The sequence below is a fragment of the Malania oleifera genome, chromosome 5 (assembly GCF_029873635.1).
Source record: "Malania oleifera isolate guangnan ecotype guangnan chromosome 5, ASM2987363v1, whole genome shotgun sequence".
Classification (NCBI taxonomy): Eukaryota; Viridiplantae; Streptophyta; class Magnoliopsida; order Santalales; family Ximeniaceae; genus Malania; species Malania oleifera.
In genome coordinates, this window is record NC_080421.1 from 55882100 (window position 1) to 55889570 (window position 7471).

General features: G+C 41.7%; 2 non-coding genes across 2 annotated transcripts; both read right to left on the reverse strand.

Annotated features, from left to right (window-relative positions):
• Positions 1-265: 265 nt before the first annotated feature.
• On the reverse strand, positions 266-372 carry LOC131156924 (small nucleolar RNA R71). The gene has a single exon (XR_009137185.1). It is a non-coding gene; the product is annotated as a small nucleolar RNA R71 (small nucleolar RNA).
• A 3509-nt stretch (positions 373-3881) lies between these two features.
• On the reverse strand, positions 3882-3988 carry LOC131156825 (small nucleolar RNA R71). The gene has a single exon (XR_009137095.1). It is a non-coding gene; the product is annotated as a small nucleolar RNA R71 (small nucleolar RNA).
• Positions 3989-7471: the final 3483 nt, after the last annotated feature.

The window sequence follows — 7471 nt, forward strand, 5'->3', positions numbered from 1 at the left end:
GACTTCTACCATCTCGATGCTTCCTAATTTCTTTGGAAATTCAACTGAAAATCCATACAAGCATCTTGATGAGTTTCTCAAAATTTGTTCCACCATTCGTATACCAAACTTTGGTGATGATGCCCTCTGATTGAGACTATTCCCATTCTCTTTGAAGAACAAAGTCAAATATTAGTTGAGCTCCTTAGAACTGAATTCAGTGACCAATTGGGTCACCATGCAACACGACTTCCTGAAAAAGTACTTTCCCATTGGGAAGACTAACCATCTGAGGAAGGCAATCACTAGTTTCTCACAGATAGATGGGGAACAATTTTTCGAGATTTGGGAATGCTTTAGGGATTTTTTGCATAAATGCCCTCACCATCAAGTCCCTAGGTGGTAGTTAGTCCAAAAATTCTATGAAGGGTTAGCTAAGCGTGATCGGTCCATGGTTGATGCATCTTGTGGAGGTAATTTCCTCACGAAGCATGAGAATAAAAATTGGACTCTCTTTGAGACCCTCGTTGAGAATTCTTAGCAACATACTGTTGCTGCACATAGACCCTCCCAACCTTCTTCTTCCCATCCTAAGGGAATCTACGAATTAGCCGTTGGCTATGACCTAGCACTTACCTTGCGCACCATCGCTAAGAAGTTAGATCAGGTCTTGTCTTTAGTACAATCATCTCCATCTATGGCAAGCTGAAGTGTCTACCATTTGCTCTGAATCCTTTCACACTTACAATACCTACCCCTATGCATCTCGCACACCTGATTTTGTGCAGGTTGAAGTTAAAGGAACCCACAATTGGTATGACATGTTGTCCTATAACCCATTCTCTAATAAGTACAATACTTGGTGGACTAAACATCCTAACTTATCCTGGAGGCCACAACCTCTCGGCTTTTCAGCTTAAAGACCTCAACAACTTCCCACTGCTCCACCTCATCGCCATTTCAAAAATCTTAAAATGATAAATATTTTTAAGAGACGATACTGAAAGACCTTAAAGGCAATGAGGCTAATCGCCAAATTGATTAGCAATTACTCCACTCCCACTTTCAGTCTATTGATAAGCTAGAAGCCACCATGGGCCAAATAACTACATCTTTGAGTATGAGAGATGAGGGTAAGTTGCCAAGTTAGCCTCTAGTGAACCCTAAGGGCTAGTACAGGGTAGAATGTGAGCTAGCTACTAGTCTTTCTTCGTATCATAAGCAAGCCCAGACTGTGACCATTCATAAGAGTGGTAGGGAGGTAGATAATAGGGTCGGGGAGAAATTGTATCATGGAAAGGGTAAGGAGAAGACGAGGGAAAAGCCCAATGTTGAACCATGTAATCCTCCTTCCTCCAATCCAGTAACTGATACCAAGACACCTATCCCCTCTAATGATGGAGCACTTTCTCATTATGTTCATGTTGTGCAATACCATGCAGCCCTTCATGCACCCTCAAAATCTAAGAAGGAAAATAATGCTGAGTTTATTATGGAGACATTCAGACTAGTCAAGGTCAATATTCCTCTCATAGATCCTATTAAACAAGTGCCTGCGTATGCCAAGTTCCTTGATGAGTTCATAAAATACATGATTTTAGACCCTCATTTATATTTTTTGTCCTCATTTTACTATGTATTCACCTAGAGTTATCATTGTTCAGAGTTATGCAAGGTTTGTTTGTATTTTCAGGAAAAACAAGTTAAAATCATAGAGTTAAGCATTACGAGAAGCCAAGGAGGAGTTGGAAGAATCGAAGCTCAAAATCATATGCTGAGCCAAGCTCAGAAGCTTTAGATCATCAGGGGACAAGAAGAAGATGCTTGACCATGTGGCGCAACCAGAAACACATAGGGGTGACTTAGTCTTCCACCATAGGCTCTAAGGTTCATATTGAGATCAGAATGCTACAAGATTCAACCAAGTGCTTGGCCAAGTGACTCTCCAGGTTGTCCACATAGAGCTACTAAGATAGAATTGAGAACAGAAATACCAAGAGGTTTGACGAAGTGCTCGACCAAGTGACTCTCCAGGGCGACCATGTCGAGTTCTTGAGATTTCTTGAAAGATCGAGATGCTGTAAGTCTTGAACATCATCTCGACTAGCAAGACCCTAAGGTGCGATGTAGTCGAAGACATTGAAGATTCAAATTCCTAATTTCACACGAGTCTCGACTAAGGTGCACACAAGAATGACAGAGGAGCGACTTGGTTGACAGCGATGATCTTCTGCGCAAGATTTGCTGCAAACTTTCCTAACTTGTAAAACAAACCTTGTAAACCCTAGATCCTATAAGTATTCACTACAAACACAAGCTCTGGGTTCCTATTTGGCTTCTGTTAGGTTAGTGACAGACCTAGGATGTTATTGAGAGCCAAGTTAGATTAGGAGTAGTGTAGATTTCTAGGCTTTGCAGGAAGTGTCTGACGACTTGTGACAACCGGTGGCGTTCGTGTGCTTTCTAGTGTATATTACATGGTCTAATTTTGTACTTCCTGGCGTTAGTGACAGAGGTGATGAATGCAAAGGAATGATCATTTTACTTGCTTTCAATTTACTGCTTTCTTTACTTGTTTTCGATTTACTGCTCTGTGTGTGTGATGAAATGTTGTAGATAAGAATAAACACTACTACCTTTCTATCAAGGGGAAATAGTTGGCTACGGATTCCCTGAAGGTGTATGCTATCGTTGAGATAGGGTATACTCAAGTTCTTGACCGTCCTCTAGATGATTGGTGCACCTTTGGTACCCTGTGCCCTTGTACGTCCCTCTCCCGCTTTGGCTTGAGATTCTTGGGTTCGTACTTTTATTGAAGCTTGAAGGTGCATAGTCAGAGGCATGGCATCTAGCGCCTAATTCAGCCATCAGCAGCGCTTTGTAGGAGTAGGGTAACATAGAAATTTACTTGCTTTCCATAGTGTTCATTTACATGCTTTCATTTAAATGCTTCTCAGTAGTTGGGTAGAAAAAAACATAAAAAATATCATCTTTTTACTCCTTTTCATAACAAGGTTAGTAAACTAATTTGGAAGAGGTTCTATAAACTGTGCTTCAAGTCCCTGAGGATTGACACCCAACTTACCCACTTTCTACAGAACTTGGGATAGTTAGGTAGTATAAATTTTATTTTTAGTAGTTAAGGACCCAAGCCTTGGCAAGCCTATCAAATTTTGGCACCGTTTCTCGGGACTTGGCTACGATTATGAACCAACTACTAAATTAGGGTATCGTCGCTTTATTCTTTTGATTTGATCTCCTTTTATTTTCACTTTCTTTGTTATTTTTAATTTTATTTGTTTTTTTGTTTACTATTTCTGAAGTCTGAATCTTTGTGCTTAAAAGTGTGTATGTTTGGTTTGTGCTCTTTGGAACCCTGAGATTGAAAAATCTTGTAGGTCCCTTAGGAAACCTATCTCTAATCCAGAGAAGGCTGAGTCGTCTAAATTGAAAGCCATTGCCAAAAATAACCCACTGGTTCCCGCTAAACAAATCCTGGAACCCTAAGCTCCCTGCCTACCTATGGTAGGAGAGTAACCCCTTCGGCCTCTTAGGGGCTACGTTGTACCTAATGCATACACATTACCATCCTGTATTTGGTTCCTTGATGTTTAGGTGATGCAATTTGAGATTAATAATTCACTCATCTTGATGCTTCCCAATTTTCATGGGAATTCCACTGAAAATCCTTATCAGCATCTAGATGAGTTCTTGGAGATTTGCTCCACCATTCGCATACGTAATTTTAGTGATGACACCTTTCATCTTAGGCTCTTCCCATTCTCTCTGAAGGATAAGGCCAAAATTTTGGTTGACATCCTTAGAGCTAAACTCGGTGACCAACTGGGTCACCATGCAACATGAATTTTTGAAAAAGTACTTCCCAATAGGGAAGACTAACCAGCCACGGAGGGCAATCACAGGTTTCACACAAATGGATGGGGAACTTTTCTTTGAGACCTGGGAGCATTTTAGGGACCTGCTTTGTAAATGCCCACATCATCAAGTTCCCAAGTGGCAATTAGTTCAAAATTTTTATGAAGGGTTAGCTTAGAGAGATAGGTCCATGGTTGATGCATCGTACGGAGGTACTTTCCTCACAAAGCACGAGAATGAGGCTTGGCTCTTTATGAAATTTTGGCTGAAAATTCTCAGCATCACATGGTTGCCACTCATAGACTACCCAATCCATCAACCTCTAAACCTAAGGGAGTCTATGAGTTGGCTACAAGCCAAGAACTAGCACCTACTCTGCATGCCATATCCAAAAAATTAGACCAGTTCTTGTCCTTAGGACCGCAGACAATGGCGTGTGCAGAGGTTTGCATAATCTGCTCTAACCCTTCCCATACCTATTATAATTGCCCCTACATGCATTCCCAGCCCAAGCTTGAGCAAGAGGAAGTGAAGGCCACCCATAATTGGTATGATAAGGCACCCAATGACCCTTACTCGAATACCTACAACCTTGAGTGGAAACAACATCCCAACTTCTCCTGAAGGCCACAAGCTTCGGGTTCTCAATCCCAAAGACCTCCACACCCATACCAAAATTTCCAAAATCATCCTAATTCAGCCCCTAGATTTTCAATTGGTTAGCAACCATCTCTGCCTAAATATGACACATTTCAAGAGAAGGTGATGAGAACCCTTAAGAACTTTGAGGTTGATCACCAAGCAGATAGGCAACTCCTTCACTCTCACTCCCAATCCATCGTAAAGCTAGAAGCCACCTTGGGGCAATTAGCTACTACCTTGAGTCAGAGAGACGAGGGCAAGGTGCCAAGTCAACCCATAGTGAACCCTAAGGGACAATTTGGGGTGGAATGTGAACCGAACACTGGCCTTTCATCATATTCTGAGCAAGCCTAGGTGGTAACCACCCTCCAAAGTGGTAGGCTGAAAGATGAACAAGGCAAGGAGCAACTGAACAAGGGGGAGACCAAATACGAAAATATGGTAGTGCCCAATGCTAATTCATGCACTCTTTCTTCCTCTAGTTGGGTATAAAAACCCTTGAGTCTCACACCTGCAACCAGAAGGACCAAACCTCACTTTGCCCCCCACAAGGCTTTTCATGGCCCCTCAGTGGCACATCCTGTAGCTCCTCTTGCACCTTCTATATTTAGGAAAAAGGTCTTAACTGAGGCCATATGGGACATGTTTAAGCAAGTAAGAATTGACAAGCCTCTCCTAGATGGCATTAACAATCACCCGCATTCATAGAGTTCCTTAGGGACTTATCAACGTAGGAGCCAGAGTCAAGGGTGCACATGGATGGTTTAGTTAAGCAAGCCGAGCACATGAGCTCCATGGTACTAAGTCACCTCATTCCTAAATTGAAAGATCTTGGCTCGCCCACTATTTCGTGTGTAATTGGCAGCTACACCATTGATAGGGCTCTTTTAGATCTAGGAGCAAGTGTGAACATCCTTTCATACTCAACCTATCAGAAACTTAATTAAGGAGAGTTGCAGCCCACCTCGGTCACTTTGTGTCTTGCTAATCGATCTCTTAAGCAACCCTAGGGTGTGGTAGAAGACGTAGTAGTCAAGGTGGGAAATTTCCATTATCCTGTTGATTTCATCATTTTAGATATGGAGACTTCCACAAATCTGATCCCTGCCTTTCTGGGATGACCATTCCTAGCCACAACTAATACTTGCATTCAATGTACGATGGGGATTATGGACATCTCATGGGGCCATAAGCAACTTGGCTCAACATATTTAGTGCCTCCCAACATCCACTTAACGCTGTCCAAGTTGTGGACGAAGACGTGATTAACAAAATTGTTGGGGAAGCAGCTCCTTCAATGCTATGGAGAGACCCTTTGGATAGTACACTCTAGCTCGAAAACCCCACCATTGCTACATTAGAGGACCCTTGTGAGCAATTTACAACAATACATGTTTGGGTCCCCAATTCTGAAAATAAGTTAAGGGTATTCAAGTTCGGGTGTGAGGAAGATAAGGGGGAAATCAATGTCAACTTTGAACCAGGATGAGTTTGAATTGAGCTTAAATACGTCCAGCTAAAGAAGGTAAACTTAGCACTCTCGGGAGGCAACCCGATAGTTTTTTCTTTCCTTTTTGGGGTCCTTAGGTTGTTTAAGATAAACTAACTAGAAAGTCAAAGTCCTTAGAGTAGGTCTTAGGATAAGTTAGGGGTGCGACTAATGGGGTGACCATTACGCATGTGGGTGACTTGGTCCAGTCCTTGCATTGTACTGAAATGTGAAAAATATTGCAAAGGTCGACCATGTCCACGACTAGCACTGAGTTGGGTGCACCTTTGTCAAAAACATTGAGAAATCGTTTAAAACCTGTTTTTCATCCGACACTTTTTCTCCTGCCTCCTTTGTAATCCTTCAACGTCATCATTATCTCCTACACCACAATGTCTTCCCCCCTAACCTAGGGCAAAGTTCCTCCCCAAACTCCTCTCCAGACTCGTCCTATGCTTCATCACCGACTCCTCCTATATCTCAGATATGGGAGGAACTATGCCTTCTGCGCCAGGAATTTGAGTTCCTCTGATCCTCCATTCCTTAGTCCCACACAGTGATACGAGAGCAGTTTGAGTAGGGGTTCAGACCATCCTTACACTTATTCATCATATTGGCTCCAATTTAGCAGCACTGAACTCACCCTTATCCCTCGTTTCGATGGAGGTTATTGTCTGTGGGTCAGAGGAAGCCTGCTCATTCTGATGGGGCTACCCAACTTTATTCTGACACTAGGGCAGACCACCCATTTGCAGACACTAGGGATTTAGGTGATAGGGATTTGAATGACCATTCCCGAAGGCTTGCTGATGACGAGTAGGATAGAGTCCTAATTGGTTGGTTCAAATATTTTATGTACACCTACACCATGTACTGTGCTTCTATGACACACTTTTGTTTTCTTTTCTTTTCCTTCATGGTGTCCCACCATGATTTTGTGGCATTTCCAATGCTTGTAATGACTTTATCTACTTTGTAATGCCGTTTTGCAAATGAATGAAAGCTTTCATGGTGCTTTTGGCTACTATATCTCTTTTGTGCTACAATGTATTTTTGCATGCATGATCTTTCTGTATAATTTATAGGTACACTGTTTGTTATTATTGGCACCATGCACTGTCCTCTCCCATGCTCGGGTTCAATATTTCTTTCTATACTTCAGTGAGGACACTAAAGTTCTAAGTTGGGGGTAGGGGGTGGCACACTACATGACACATTTGATGCACAAAAATGACACATTTTAAAATTTTTGAAAAATTTCCAATGAACCATGTAACATATATACCTTCTACATACACCTATATAACTTAGTGTTACATGCATAAGCCTCTAACCTACATGATTTCATTATGCTCACTAACAATGTAGTAAATTAGTTGTGTAAAATTTGCATAACATGACCAATAACTTGATATTACTCTAGGTAGTTGACTAGTGGTTTGTTTGGGTTAATACTGCTCTGTAAATTTTTATATTTACATGGTA